Here is a 16931-nt window from a genome sequence, read left to right as displayed (position 1 = left end):
AAAAGTGGTATCTGCTGAACAGCAGAGAGAGCCTAACGGCTGTATGAATGTTTGCTTTGCTGCAAAAGGACCCAGTATATGGAGACACTTTGAAACAGGTCAGCCCATGTCAATTTACAACCTATTTTTTGTTGTTCATGGCCACCCTTACATTACCTTTGAGTATGATAATAACCCTGTTTTGAGCTGGTTGCACTCCATTTGCCATTATTTACTCCTCCCACCACCATGTCTAGTTAAATTTGGACTCTCTTTACATATTCCTAGACTCTCCCATAAGAGCATTTGCAATTTTCCCCTGATTCATACTTCTGGTTAGCTACTTTGCACCTGTTCATTGATTTGAGTCATTGCTTCTGTCTATTGATTATAATACAGGGAAGTTATGCAATAATGCTGCACTGCAATTCCAAGATCTAGGTATATACCTCCATTATATTGGGGCCAATAAAACTTTTGCCATCCCGTGAAAGTAAATGAGGCTCCATAGAGTACTCAAAATTTAGTCCATTTCCTCCCTTTTTTTTGACAATGTAATTGCTGTTCTTCAAACTTCTGAAAGTACAATACTTATTAAAAACAACTATACATTTATTTATTTTGACGCATTGCCATCAAAGCTTTTTATGGACTACTTTTTGTACCAATATTCTAATATTATAAAAGCCTTAGTCTGTCAGTCTGTCTGTCCGTAACGCTTTATTTGCGCTCTCATTGGTTGTCTGAAACAACCAATTAGAGTGCTCCAAGAGTGTTCCAGACAGGAGGCGGCAACGGAGTGGCCAGAGCAGGGGTGCAAAGCCAGCTCCCTGCCCTGCTCGCTGCAGGCGGTGGCAGCACGAGGTGCTGGGCAAGTGGGATGAAGAGGCCAGCAGGGCAAGGATCTCGCCCCCTGCTCCTGGGAGACAGTGGCAGCGTGGGGCGATGGGTAGCAGTGCTCCGTCATTTGTGATGGGCAATTAGCTAGTATATTGTATAAAATCTCTTGCCAACTCCTAAAAAGATAATGCTTTAAATGAATAAGTGAATCTATTTCAGTTTCAAAATGCATTATCTATCCATGCATTAATGCAAGGGAAACAATAACAGAAAGGACAGTGATGACTGTTTCAATCAGTATAATAGAACTTTTTGTGGTAGGCCTTTAAAATGATTTTGGCTGTTTGTAGCTAGTCCACAAAGTGTATTGGATCCCAGTCCTTCTCCACAACATTATTTATTTATGTGACTATCTCATTTACTTCACTGAAGCTACATGCATGATTTAAGATGATTTCACACAAATAGCAATTAAAAGAATCAGACTCTATACTTTTAATAACTTTAATTCTGAGGAAGCTGTGGGCAAGCATCAAATTCCTGCAGGGGCAAGCTTTGACTCTGAGGCTGTTGATCTACTTTCCTTGCAGTTTTAAACATAGATGCCAGTCAGTTTTATATCAGCCACAAATTCATGACTTAGTCAGAAATTACTCACCAACAAAATGCTTAAATCAGTCTTTGTAAATGTGTGCGATTAATCTTCATCTGACTACACAAAGCATATTTTTGTAGTGAGTACACTCATTTTACAAGGCCTTAAGTTAAAAAGCTGATAGTAGCACATACTGTGAAGGTTTTGTGAATAGCATCTGTGCTTCATACTTCTGGGAACTATATGAGGGAGGTAAGCAAGATCCAATTGTGCACTGAATTAACAAAAAAATATGTATTTAGTAGCTTTCTTTACACTCCCCTTCCATTTTTGACATCACCAGGGTGATTTCTAGCAATAGTTTTTGTGAATGAATTGAATCCAGAATTATGTAACTGATAAAAATCCGAAGTGTTAGTGATATTTTTTTTTACCATTCTATTGCTCATCTCATTAATTCCACTAAAGTGATATACCTCTCATTGCAATTAACAAAATACACTTTAAAAGACAACAGTGTTTCAATAATAACTGATCATTAAGGCCCAAAGTACCACAAGTTATTAGTTATACGAGTATTCCTACTGAAGTAAATGGGATTACTTGCATGCCTACAGTTGGACAAATGTCAACACCTTGCTGAATCAACTTGTGGAATCATACTGCTGCATTCTGACGTCCCTTCAATAAGGACATATTCATACCAAATAAGTGCCTTATTACATATAACATAAATGAATATGTAAGACATATTTCCAGTGAAACCTGAACTATTTAAGGATAAAGTCTCCATTTGGAACAGAAAACTCTAATTTTAATTTCAGAAGTTATACACATATATGAATGAGAAAAACACATCCCAGTGTACTTGTATAAGTATATTGTGCCATATGTGCAATACATAATGGTGCTATAAACAATTTTTATTGTCCCCTACTGGGAACCTATGGAAGGACCTATACAATATTCCAAATCATGAGTAATTCAACTAATCCAAATTCAAAACATTTCTGTATAATGACACCCTGTCTCTGTGATAATGAGAAAGCTGGAAAACATTTTACCAACAGTGGTAAAAATGTTAAAGAAAACAAAATACTACAATGCAAAATACTCTAATTGCTATACCTCCTACTCTTCCAGCTTTGCTGTTAAATATGGTATGGTGGTCCTATAAAGACTCAAAGAGTTGTGCTGAGTCTAGGAAAATACTAAAATATATATCACACTCAATTAAATCCATTTAGTTTTCATAAACTGGAAAAAGTATGTGTGTCCTATGGGCTATGTAGAAACCATGCAAGGCAACAGATGCTGTCTCTAGCAGACACACTAATTCAGACAAATAGCTTGCTTGATGTACATAATTCTATTCCTATGTTCAAAACACAGGGGTATTTGTCCAAGAGCTTGAAAGAAATGAACTGAGACAACTGAGCTTCATCTTGCATTACACTGGTCCAGATTTAGAGGCCTTCAGTCTCACCTGTAACAATGAAGGCTGAGATCTACTTCAGAACTGGAGAAACTTGCCTACATAACCATACAAAAGAGTAAGAAAGGATGCCTGGACTAGGATATTAATAAAAACATCCATACAGTTTATGCTATACTAGCAACATCTCTCTCCCTTTTCCATTGGCTCAACAGTGTTCATTCTTACCAGCCAAATATCCATTTTTACTACTATTAGTCCCTACTTCCTTTGAAGTACTTCCTACAAATGTAACTACCTAGTAAATTGCTAGTAAAATTTTCAGCTGTAGATCAGCTTTATGAGGCTCATGAGGAATAGAAACCAAACAACTTGTGTTCTGATTTTCAAGGTACTATAAATGAAGTTATACTTTATGATTTTTTTTACTCCATATAGTGTTACCAGTTTCTTCCTGGAATGTTATATATTTTTCTCTTTGTATTACTTTGGTAAATTCAAATCATTCTCAGTGTACAGCTATTTTGTCTAGTTACTTCCTTAAATCACAATCCCTGACCTTTAATTTTTTCCCTTTAATTACTGCAGTACCTATTTCACAAGAACTTGGTTGAATTAATATAAGGATATCTTTTTCCCAGCCAAATATTTTCTATGGCTTGACAATTCATTGAGGACAGTGGACAGTTCCCCTCCCCTGGTGTCAGTGTCTTAGTCCAAAAAAGTAGACAGGCTACAAACAGATCCTGTGTTTATCCTAGAACAAACCATTTCCATGTGTGTTGTCCCAGGATAAATCCTAAAAAGAGGTTCACAGAATAAGTAGTACTAACAGTTTATCTTGGGACATTGCAAAACATGTCTGAACAGTTGTTTCAGGGTTACATTACTGAATCAATAGTAGAAAAGTGACTGTGCATTCAGCTGCTCACTAAACCCAGGCTAGAAGGGCGTTCTGTGTACATGTGTATCCCAGGATATTTGTGTTCCAGGACAAACACAGGCAAATTTCTCCAGGGAAAAATGGGGAAGGCTTGCTGAATTGGGACATAGCTGAACTGAGACAAAGGAACCTGCTGACTAGAATGAAGGAAAGATACAAACTCATGTCTACATTGCCTCTGTACTGTGCTATAAAGAATGCTCCACTCCGTTTCTACTCTGTGTATGCCCAATGCCAAAAAAAATGTAGCTGCCATTAAAGTGGCACTGGGTATATGCCAAGAGGCTCTCAGACCAGATGTAATTATGCGTAGTGTTAGGCACACTAACCGTGTGACAAACAGCAGTTAAATTACTGTATTAACTCAAATACAAAATGAGGTATTTCCCCTCAATAAACATTGGGGAAAAGAGCCCCTCATTTTACATTTGTATACAAGGAAACCTCATTAAATACATTGTCTATCATTAAACTTCTGCTAAAAGCAGCATGTGCTGAGTAATGGAAGCCAATTATGAAGTTGATTAAATGCAGCCAACACTGAACATGACTACAACACGCATGGCACATATTGGGCAAACGTACTGATGGGAAACTACCACTTTTTTTAAATGATATTTTATTTCCAGGGCCAAATCAGTTCTGAATTAAGTTCCAAATTTCAGGGTGGGCTAGTGCAGCCTATCTGAATATGATGTAGGGTAGTGACCATTGCGTGCAGTCCCACTCAGTGATTCTTTTTTCCACTCATAGCGAGCTAGTATATTGAATACATTTTGACTTCCTCCTCACTCTAACAGATGAGCTGCACCTTACTTTCACATTTCCAAGGATTCTTGTTTCTTGACTAGCCTTAAATGTCTGGCAAATATCATCAAACAGAGCCCCAGTTCACCCAGAATCTCTTTGTCAGCCCTCTCTCAACCTGTTGCACATTATTAATCTGGCCCCAGCCTCCAGGAGGTGAAGCTAGACCAGGTTGCCTTATGCCTCATCTGCATATCAATTCTTGGAGGATCCCAGGACACATGAGAACACCCAGGTCCAGTCATGAGTGGGAGCTAATTAGCACATGGATCGGGGGGGGGGGGGTGGTAATCTAGAGTACACACACACACACACACACACACACAGAGCAGTGTTATGCTATGGGGTCACCATAGCTTGAAAAGCTTCCGATTCTGCTGGGACCCAGCACAATAATTTCTATGGTAATTGAGCCTGTGCCTTTTTGGCTTTGGAATAATATCATGCATAGTTTATACTATACATAAGTAGGTACAAATGTGCTGCTTAAAAGTGTGTTTAAGGAGTACTTCTGTGAAAATTTACAGCAGTTTCAAAAAGATAAAATGAATCAGTTCAAGATGAATGAAGTCTATGAAAAGCTGTAATAATTTTCATATATGCAAATTAGTAAAGATATGTTTATTTCAAGGTCTATGTTTTCAATTTGCCCCTCACTTCCACATACTCAGAACAAGCATGGTCTGACATTAAGGTGGGAGGAGGAGAAAGGGCTGTGCAAGGAAGAAGTTAAGGCAGGGCAAAGGACAAGAGGGCTACTTGACCCTCCCCCCATATTTATTTTCCCTTCTGTAGCAGTGAGAAGGGAAAAAATTCAAGGCAAACCTCCAATAATTAGATTCTATACTGAGAAATTGTAACAAATTTATACATTTTCCATATATAGAATCGAATTATAGGGGGGCCATCTTATATTCGGAGTTGTCTTATATTTGAATAAATATGGTACATTATGGGGGGGGCTATGACATGCAGGGTGCTGCTGTGCTTTAATATAGTGCTCTCTACCATGATTGGTGGCAATGTGAACATGCCCAGAAACACTCTAAACATCTTGTAGGTGAGAAGGAAAAGACAGGAAAGAAGAAATGGAGATCTTGAATATCAAGTAGGCCACAATTCTCTGCAAGGTATTATAAGGGCAGGAAATATTGTGATTAGCATGAAAAAGAAGAAATAGATTGGTAAGAAGGTAAAGCAAATGCACAGACCCCACTTTCCTCTGAAAAAAATGGGGTAAAGACGACTAAAAGGGAACATTGACATATTAACTATAAAATGTGTAAAAAGGGTTTTACAGTACAAACTATACCATGATGAGAGGTCCTATATTCCGTACAATGAGCTTTGTCATTATTTTAAAGGAAGGTTCCATCATGAGCTAGTCCCTACAGAGCTGAGATGGTCAGAATGCATCTGTGGGTGGCTAAGAGTAGCAGAAGGTCAAAAACATGACTCCCTGACCCTAGAACCATTTGGTACCCATTCCTCTATGCTTCCTTGAAAATATTCTCGATCAGTGGTGCTCAATCTTTTTTCCCAGCAGGCTGGATGGGGGGTGCCCTGTCCATCTGTGGGGGCCAGATCTGGCACTGCCAGTGGTCTCAATCCGGCACTGGGGCCAGCATGGTGGGCATCATCCAGCCATATAGAGAGTGATGAGGGGCAGCCCACCTGGAACCAGGCCCAGAGTAAAAGGGGAATGGCCTGGCCCTTTGGGGGAAGGGGCCCACAGCTTGGCTCTGCAGGAGAAAGGGGATGTGACTTGGCCAATGGGCCAGGGGGATGGGGGGTATGGGGCCCAGCTCCACTGGGAAAAGGGGGCATGGTATGGCCCCATGGGGGTTGGGGAAAAGGAAGGGGTGTACTCCCACCCCCACACCAGCCCCCAAAAGGGGAAGGGGGTATAGCCTAGCCCCAACTGAGCCCTGTGAAGGGAAGGGGTGTGGAGAAAGGGGGAATGGCTTGGTCCTGCAAGGTAAAGGTCATAGCCCACCTCCAAAATGGGCTCGTCAAACCCTAACCTTTACCCTGACCCTGGATCCAACCTGGCCTGGGGTCAGGGGGAGGAGGCTTGGACCAGTCCCAATTTAGATGTGGGGGAGGGGGCCTGGCCTGGATGTGACTGGTAATGCATGGCTTGGGGTTTCAGAAGTTGGCAGGAGGGTAATCATATTAATGGCCACCACTCTCCCACCTCTGAATGTCCCACCCCCTGGGGAGCCCTGTGGACCATGTGTGATGACTCCACAGGCTACAGTTGGCTCATGGGCCAGAAGTTGAGCTCTAGATCATGAGGAAACCATGGTGGGGATAAGCAGCTCTGGCAATATTACAGCCACTGTGAAACATCATGCCAGGACTTAGAAGGATGTGGCAGTCACAGTGATTAGTAGTGCATCATGGTCTTAAGTTTGAATTCTAAACACATTGTCACCTAGTCAATTCTGTGAGCATAAACTTTTTGAAAAAGAATATAAAAATGTTTTCTTTCACAAAAATACCAGTCTTTTAAGCCAACCTATGCTCAGTAAGTCATAATGTATAACTAACTTTTGTAGTCTTAAAGCATTTTAACATACAGTTTGTTTGAAATACGGAATGCACAATTAATTTTGTGGTGTTGTATTATCCTTCCTAGATGGTTATATATACCATACCACACAACAAGTTGTTTTTTAAATGATTGTGCTGTTAAAGATTTAGCTATGTTTTACGCAAAACAAGGTCAGCTTTGAATGAGAGATGGGACCCTCAAAATACTAAAAGTGTACAGTATTTATGGTCCTTACCTCCATTAGTCAACATATTTTACACTGTTTAATGAAATTCAGTATCATAAATCTTTCCAGATAATCTGAATTTAGTAGATCTTTCCATTTATTTTTGTTAACTCCTCTACACATCCATGAAAGAAATGTAGTAGTTTGAGAAACTGTATCTTCTTTTACCCCATTTCTATACTTAATACTAAAAAACAGATACTTCCAGAAACCAATTTATTTTTCTCTACCTTGAGCTGCTATCTTTTGTCCCTTGTATCCTGTTATATAATCCATTCCAGTGGTCCTTTTCTAACTGACTTTATAAGCTGATCTTTTGTGCTATAGTTTCAAAAGCTTTTCTGAAATCCGGATTAATTCTCTTCACTGCTTCTTCTTTGTTTATCACTTCAGCACTCTCTGAACTGAAGGAACTGGAAGCATGAGCTCATATGTACGTAGAAAACTCTGTCAAATCCAGTGTTTCTAAAGGTTCCACAACACAGACTCAGATTTATTTACAGAGATTCCTTATCAAGTGTATAATGTAGGTACAATCCATAGTTTCTTTTGGTACTATATTTCATTGCATTTTTTTCCTCAATGCTTACATAGGCCATAAAATGGAGATTAATAAACTCTGGCAATGTTATCCACAATATCTGGGTATGTATCAACCTCCCAATACTGGGGTGCTTTCATATGCATCTAGGACTAGCCTGTAAAATGATCCAAGACCCACTATGAACTCTGAAATAGGATGGAAAGAGCAAGGGAAACATAGCCTTGTGCCTGGCAGCTGGAAGAGAGAGAGGTTTGGTTTAATGCTGCATCAAAATCTGTGCCTCAGGGAGCAATAGGTCCTTTGAGTACATGTCTGGTCAAGACTGTTTTTGACAAAAAAGATTATATTCAGATGCCTGTTTTTCCCTAGGCTGAAATACCAGGTTAAAATAATCCTACCTTTTGTAGTGATTGGTTTTTTAATATGGTACTTCATTGGAATTCTAGGATGCAATCCACCTGGGCCTAGATGCTTATCATCTAATTATCCTTTTTTCTTCCTATATTTCAAGGATAACTATAAAATATTTTACTCCAATCTTTCCCCTGAAGGCAAAATTAACCCTATGGCTCCTATACAATCTCCTGCTTCTTTCATGAGGCAAAGAATTCATTCAAGCTTGCAGCAGTTTCAGCAATATCAATATCTGCCATTCGTAAGTTAAAGAAAGTATAATAAACTGGGAAATGAGAAAATGAAATGAAGAAAATGGCAATAATGAATCTCTATTAAGGTTCCTGCTTTTTAAAGAGGGATTAATGCATTATATTTAAAAAAAATAGTGTCTGAAAAACCTAAACTGAATATTTCTTTAATCCATTTGATCGTACAATAAACATGCATTTCAAATTCTGTATCAAGCTTGTCCACCATCCTTTAAAATATAAAGAACGAGAAAATACTGTGGAATGTTCCTCTGCCACATTAACCTTTGTTCATATATGCTGCTCCTATATTTTAAAACTTCCTCCATTATAGACTGTTTATATTTTATAGTCCATCCTGTGTTTTACATATCTCAAAATATTTTCTTTCCTGCTCCCATTTTGTTCCTCGTCTCTCTCTCCACTATATCTTTGTTTACCATGATTACTCCTTTAAGCAAAGCAGTGGTATTAAAATTATGACATCAGGAACTGTGTACTATGCCTCATTACCTTCATACTAAGCACCAGTGGTGAAATCACGACTCCAGCCTCCCCACTTAAGAGCAAAACCCCAAAATCAATTACTTCAATGCAGGTCAAGGTTTCATGCAGAATTTCACCAATCAGGGCTACAGACAGACTTGTAGGTCAAGCAGCAGAGGAAAGGCTCATAGACACCAGAAGAACGGGAAGAAGCCAGGATATACTGGGCTTTCCAGGATGAATGTATTAAGGTACTGTACAAATTAATCTTAGTTTATTTAGTGCCTTTACAAATCAAGGTACTGCTTGATATTGTGGCCATGATTCAGCAAATGCATACAGCTGAATCTGTCCTTAAGTATGTGTTTAATTCTCATTGATTTAAAAGTTAACTACATGCTTAATGGTCCTGTTCAGAAAGCATTTAATCATTTGCTTATGTCCACTCGTATTCAAGAAGCATGTAAATATGCTTAACACTACGGTGTTCTGCAGATTCTTTAGCTCCACTCACTCCTGGAATTTAAGCCTCTGTTTAATCATAATACGTGTAAAAACGTTTTCATGAATGTTCTCCTGAAGCAGGACCCAAGTATAAGATACCTGTGAAATTAAGCACATTCTTATGTGCTTTGTTGGGTCAGGTTTATGTGGCAGTATGACATCTTTAATCTTTTCTTCGTTTTTTTTCTATTTACCTTAGAAAATGGAGATACTTTAAATAAAATGATCTTAGTTTATTCACAGAAGGAACAGAGTCTGAATCCAATTCTTATTCTAAAATTAGAACAAAATCATCTACAGGGAGCACTTTCATGAATTAGAAGCTTACCTTGAACAACCTTTCATCTGAAGAATGAACACAGACCTTCTGTTACAGAGCACCTCATTCTGGTTTTTTGGTTCTATTTATATTACATCTGGAATGCAGAAGATAACTAAAGACAGGGGAAATGTGGTTGTATGGGTTTAAGTGTGTAACTGTAATAGACTTTATCAAACTATTTTATGACTGCAGTTATTCCCTCTAATGATAATTGTTTTTGCCAAACTGCCAAAAAAAATCATGTAGAGATCTGAAATGTTTTCAAAGTACCAGAAAGTTTTCTTAAAAGCTCACTTGTACTCATGACTTCCTTTGTACAGTCATGCTCAGGCCACAGGGAAAATATAATACCTTACTGATACAAGAGTAGACAAACTTCATGCTAAGATTGGACCAGCTTCCTTCGCTGGCACTGAAGAGGGAACACTATTGCTGCTAAATATGTACTAGGACTTTGTGGAGTAGCTCATTTTATTTTGGGAAGGAGTCTTTTTCTGTCATTTGGTTTTATAAGTTTGCTGTGGTATTGTTATTAAAGCCTTTCTGCTATTGATCAACTGGGTATTGTGTCAATTCTTGGGGTACTAGCTTTAAAAACCCACTTTCTAAGTGCAACAGCACCCAAGCAGCTCCCCTCCCAACATACACATACACATGCCCCTCCACACCCTTCTACAGGGCAGGGACTTGTGGGCAGTCGATTGCGGCTCTGCCCCAGGGCCTGGGCCCACACTGTCACTGCTCCACAACCCTACCCCGTGATCCCAGCCTCACCCATCCATCCCGCTCCAAAACACTGGTCCCACCTGCAACCCCATCCCACATAGGGTGTTTTGATGAATTGTTGCCTGGGGTGGGGTGTTGACCCCACCTGCAACAACTCAACAAAACTCCCTATGTGTCCCCCAGGCCCAAATAATTGCCCCCCAGGTTACAGTCCATTCTCTTGTACAGTCTATGATGGACCTTTCTGGGTCGAGTAGTGTACCAGCCTCTGGAACAAAGCTGTCATGCATTTGCAGTAGAGCAGTTCCCCATCTCTCCTGTCTACTTATCAATGCCCAAAGTTCTCTTCATTGAGGTCTATTACTAAGGTTATATGTATCAGTATGTTACAGGTTATTTGAAGCTTTGTTTTCATCAATCAAATCACATAATTGTGTATTCATCTCTGTCTTTGGGTCTGTGGCATTCCACAACCTGTTTTAAGTCACAACTTAAAAAATTTAAGTCAATATTATTCTTTACTGAAAGTGACTAATGCATCAATTGTCTTCCACCTGCACTTAAACTGTCTATGCACTTGTACCTGGGCATTAATACATAAGTTTTCAAACTACAGAAAATATCAGAGCGCCAAAAGTAGAGGTAAGGCTACTTTATTGCTGGGAAGCAGGTACCTGTGTCTGATTTGAATGTTGGGAAGGCAGTTAGCTACAACAACATAGAAGGGGTTTGGGATTTACTAAACATGTGTTGGTATACAGTAATTGCCTGCTAGTTACCCCACAGTAGTTAAAAGCACAGTAGCTAGCCCTCAGTGAAAGAGCAGCAACACGAGTTGGTTCAAGAAATTAAAGGTTTTTGTTATGCAGCTCCTTCTTTTCTCTTCTTAAATCTACTATGCATTTTTTCAAGTAGGGAAAACCTCTGAAACACATCTCTATAAGAGATAAACCACCATGCAGCCACCCACTCTTATGAATTACACAAGATAAATAGGGTCTGTTCCAACAGACAGTGCACAGTACTGTATTCAAGATCTCAAAATAAGATTTTTCTTTTATAAGAGTCATATATGAATACACAAATGACTATTCAGAAACTGTTCAATTCTAGGAAGGCTATCTCTATTCCAGTGTCAAAAGATCTATGAAGTGCAGATGCAAAAAGAACAGAAAGCAAAATCAAAGCTGTCTTCAAAACAGACTTTTTACTCTCATGACCTAAACCATGGGACCAAAGAAACCATGATGGCACCATCACAAAAACAAATGGGGTAAGAGGAAAAGTTTTTTTGATAATACGCACATCCTGCAAATCTTCAGTTTCTATAAACATCATAGTTTAATACTGAGTAACTTCTTCAACAGAAGTCAGAATACACTGCTGCCTTCCTTTTTTAACAGATTTGATCCAAGATCTTTAGTAGAACTGACATTTTTTAATTTATATTTGTCACAAACATTTTACACTATCAGGTTTCAAAATGCAAGTAAATACATTACCATTTTACTAAAACACTATCAGGGTGTTTTATAACTACATAGAAAAAAGATCATGTAGAAATTGGTAAGGTAAATTGGTAAAACTTTCAAATAAAATACAAATCATCTTACCCGTGTATAAATATATTGAGAACAAGATGATATTCCTCTGCTTTTCTTTTTTCCTTGTCTCTTCTACTACAGCTCTTCTTTATGTTACTGCTTGGCCTGAAAAAATAATTTGGAATATGAGAAGTTTAAATAAGTCCACAATCCTTCTCATTACATTATACTAATTGATAACCTGCTATGTCTTAGTATCAGAGATGTATCTTGATATATTTGAAACAATAAATACAATGTAGTTTTAATAAAAATATATTCAAAACAGTATTTTAATATGGACTCAATTAAGGACCCCTCTACATGTGCAGGTAAAGGTGCAATGGGATCTAATGCACAATCCACACAATTGCACCTCCTGCCATGCCACATATGCATAGTAAGAAGCATGACTGTGGGATTGCACATTAGATTCCATCACACCTTATTGCCAGTGCAGAAAGAAACCAATCCTGGGCTCCTGCTGCACCAGCAAGCTCCTACAGCTGACAGCCCACTCAGCTGAGGAGTTCCCAGCTGCGGGGGCATTTCATGCCCCCCCGAGCCTGGGAGATTCAGCTGCCATGATCTCCCAGCCCTGGTGGTGTGTGAATACCTTGGTGCCGAGAGGTCCTAGTTACTGTGGTCTCCCAGGTTTGTGGTGCGTGAAAATCCCAAGGATGGGATATGGTGGCAGCTGGTTCTGACACTGGGTGGCATGCTAACACAAACCAGCATCCGCCCTAGTTGTGCAATTTAAAGCTGAACAGTAACCAGCTATAATGTTAGTATACATTTTCAAGGTCTAACTTTATAGCTGGTTTGAGCTTCTTATGGCATGATAGGTAACTCTGCACATGTAGCTGGTTTCTGTTAATTGCACAATACCTGTAATGTGTAGAGGGGGCCTACAATTTCTATTTCTCCTCTTAAGCCAATGTACAGAAAAACTACGTCCCAAAAACCACATGGAACTAAGTGATGCAATTAAATACATTTAGCCAACAGAATAATGATTTTGTGGCACAGATCTAGGTATTACGTTCTGCAATAATTTCATATGTCAAATATTCTAAAGCAAAATAAGATAAGATTCAAGGACTGTCCATATATATGATTAGAGCCAGTTACTAGAGAGGAAGTTGGTCTATATATATTATGACATCAAGTACATACACATTCCACCTGAATATCCTTATAATCTTATTTATAAGATTTCTTTTATTTTTCTCCCATCTCAAACCCACATGTGTTTGTTGCTTTCCTGTGCATCACAGCTTCACATCACAGTTAGACTGCACTAAGAGATTTTCCAACAAAATGTCACTATGCTGGAACTAAACTATTCTGCCCAAAACATCTGGGGTTTAACCATTTTAGAACAATCAGAAGCCAACTTGCAGGGATCCTGTAAGATTACTGGGGATCCAACCCTGTACCCGACCCTACAGTTTTGGGGCATCCAGCCATGCCCAGGTTCTACTCCCCGTCTTTCTGAGACTCAGAGAGCCCTAACTCTAACAGTCTCCACTTCCAGCTCAACAGCAAAAAGCCTACACACTCTGAAATTCCCAGATTAAGTTAGCCTCTTGGACTTCTAGGACTTACTTGCTCAGAATTTTTCAGCTTGAACTATCATTCCTGGCTTAACACCTGAAGTGATGGGAAAAAATTGTCTATTTCCCTGAAATGCTGATAGGGCTCTAAGACTGTGGCAGTGTGACAGCTTCAATGGATGGGTTTCCCAGATGCAAGAATCCATACAATTCAAGGTCTGCAGTTCTTGAGCAGCTGCCCACACAGATTGCCTGGCTATAATACGGAAGTCCTAACTGACTAGTGTTCTCAGGTTGTCTAAGCTCCCTGCTGCAGAGCTAAGACAAAGCCTCAAAGTCCTGGAATGGGCTCTTCAGGTCTGTGACATCTCAAGAACTACTCTAGGTTGAGGATCCAAGGACTTTCCAAGACAGCTTGTGTCCCAGGCCACCTGATTCCCAGCGGTATGGCTGTGCAAAGCTTCGGTCATCGATTCAATTCAGAGGAGATTCAGCCCAATTTGGCAGCCGAATCTCCGAATCCAAATCAAATCAGGAGACCCATTAATCTCTCTGAATTGAATCAGAAGCCTCCGATTTGATTCAAAGAGATTTGACGATTTGGCCATAGACACAGTTTTATATGTTATTTCTACATACCTTGAGGCACCAAGTGTAGCTCATGGACACTGAGATGGTGGGGCAGATGGAGCATCTCACGGGAGTGCAAGGGGGTCCCCTGCTTGCTTGGCGATGAACCCAGAAGTGGACCAGAAGTACATCCGGTCCACTTCCGGGTCCGCTGCGGAGCGCACGGGGGACCCCCCTGCCTTGTGGCTCAGCAACTGGTGCCTCCTGGGCCTGGGGGGACCCAGAAGTGTACCAGAAGTGGCTCCACCTGCCCCACCATCTCAGCATTTACAAGCCATTCCTGGTACCTCGAGGTAGGTACAAAAAACATATAAAGCTGTGTCTATGGCCGAATCACTGATTCTCCAAATCAGAATCAAATCTTCAGATTCAGCCAAATCGAAATCAGGACAGTGATCCGAATCAGCGAATCAAATCTGTCTCCTGAATTGGGCTGAATCTGAATCGAATACTGCCCACTTTGCCCACCCTTACCCAAACGTGACCACAGAAAATTGGGAGCTCTGAGCAGATTCTCAATTAATGTGTTGATTTTATCAGCTTCATTGCTGCTCCTGGTGGTAACACTGACAATAAAGTTAATTTCACCTAGGTGACTCTGGACTTAGGGAAGACTATTATGATTCAGAAATTATTATTTTTTTACTTTTTGATTGGTGGTAATTAAAAAAAAGGAAAAAACTGATTGAGACCACAACTGAATATCAAAAAGACATTTTTCATGAACCAGAAAACCTCCATTTTAGTTAGCTGAACAGGGACTGTGTCTATTTTATTTGTCTGGAAAGTATACGGGAAACGGGTCAAAGAAGTGCAAACTGATTCCTTTTTATCATTCATTTACTTTAAAACATCTGCAACTGAGATTTCAATTCAAAAGAGCAGACTTTGAGAAATTAAATGAGCTTGTTACTGAAGTCAATTGTTAGGAAGAGTTCAATGTCTTAAATTTGGGAATTTCTTTAGGTCATATGTGCAAAAAGACACATAAACATATTGCTTTATAAGGCAAGGGTTTTTGGTGGTATCTTTTACTGGACCAACTGTACAGTTATGACAGCTGTTGGATAAGCTTTCAGGCATCATGTGCCCTTCCTCAAGTCTTAAGGAGAAACCAAAAACAATACTTTATCCCTACTACAAAAAGTCTTTGGAACTCATATCTCAATCAAAGGAAAACAACGTATAAATAGGGACCTGCTGAGTTCACGGCAGAAGCAGAGTGCACAGTGGCTCCTTTAATCTTGCCCATTCCATCGCATGCACTGCGCCCCTTGCTTCCCACTCCCCTGCAGGGAAGCTAAAACCATGGTTTTAAACATGGTGACTTTTTTGCCTCCCTTCCAGTCAGCAGCAAACAGCAGGGCCATCCAGGGTCCCTCAGCCAATCAGTGGTGGGAGGCAAAAACAGAGCCATTTTTAAAACCACAGTTTTCATTGCCCAGCTAAGCAGAAGCAAGCTGCAAGTGGGGCACCTCCACCAAATCAGCAAGGAAACCTGCCACAGTGCACCCCACTTCCGCCATGAATTTGGTAGATCCCTACCTATAGGGAAAGGCTTCAGAATGGCTACCCCTGTAAGGATGGGAGAAGTAAGATCCCAAAAGGAATGCCAGAAAAAGGATTTATCAGCAAAGAAAAATACATCTTGGCTGCCAAGAAGTAAAGGAATAATGTGAGAATTGTCACAAAAAAATCAGGCCCAGTTGGATCTTGCAAGGGAAACTAAAACAAAGAGTTAAATATTCCTCAGTCACCTAACAAATAACAAAGGGAAAGAAGCCATGAGGCAGTGATGAAATAATGATGAGGCCAAGATAAAAACAATCTAGGCATGGTTCAAGAACTTGTCTGATTTTCCAAAAAGGAAAATGATATTGAAAAACGGGGCAAAGACAGTGTTGCTAATAGGAATGAGACACTGAAAAAGAACTTACTCCACCAGAGACTGAAGCAAAACTCAAAAGAGCTTAATGCACTCTGGACAACATCCATCTTTGAATAATGAAAGATCTGGAATATGAAACTAAAGTTTCTCAGCAAGGAGTTTTAACAAATCTATAATACATATGGTACCACGTGACTGGGGAATAGCAAAAACTGCACATATTTAATCCAGAAAAAAGTGGTCCAGGCACCATATAACCTCAATAGTGCTGTGTTTTAGAACACAGAGAAAATTATTAAAGATGACAATCATTTTCTTATTTTAGAAAATAAGAGAGAAGTTTACAAAAGGTAGATTGTGCCAGACTTACCTGCTATGTTTCATTGATTAGTGATTTTCTAGACAATACAAATGCAGAAAATGGAAACCTGAATCACTAAAGCATACCCAAGTGGTATGGTGTCACATGGGAAATTAGATACCAAGGAGATTATAGACAGTAATGGGTTGTGCTAAAAGGTAGTGGGGAGCAGTGTTACTACAGAAGTTCCCCAAGCAGTGTTGGAACTAATCTTCTTTAACATTTTCATTAACAAAGTGAGCGCACAAGGTAGGAACATGCCAATGAAATCAGATGAAGAGAAAATTTGGAGGCAAAGATCAAAA

At 39.6% G+C, this 16931-nt stretch overlaps 1 protein-coding gene across 12 annotated transcripts in view; it reads right to left on the bottom strand.

The window, feature by feature from the left end:
* NRCAM (neuronal cell adhesion molecule) overlaps positions 1-16931 on the bottom strand; it is a 241568-nt gene that overhangs the window by 135098 nt on the left and 89539 nt on the right. For all 12 annotated transcript variants that reach the window (XM_059725993.1, XM_059725991.1, XM_059725994.1 and 9 more), the window contains exon 2: positions 12222-12317. The gene's annotated coding sequence lies outside the window, so the exon portion shown is untranslated. The remainder of the gene's footprint in view (positions 1-12221; positions 12318-16931) is intronic.

Source organism: Alligator mississippiensis, chromosome 4 (assembly GCF_030867095.1).
Source record: "Alligator mississippiensis isolate rAllMis1 chromosome 4, rAllMis1, whole genome shotgun sequence".
Classification (NCBI taxonomy): domain Eukaryota; kingdom Metazoa; phylum Chordata; order Crocodylia; family Alligatoridae; genus Alligator; species Alligator mississippiensis.
Note: the sequence above shows the minus strand (reverse complement) of the source record. Positions and strands in the feature narration are given on the sequence as shown.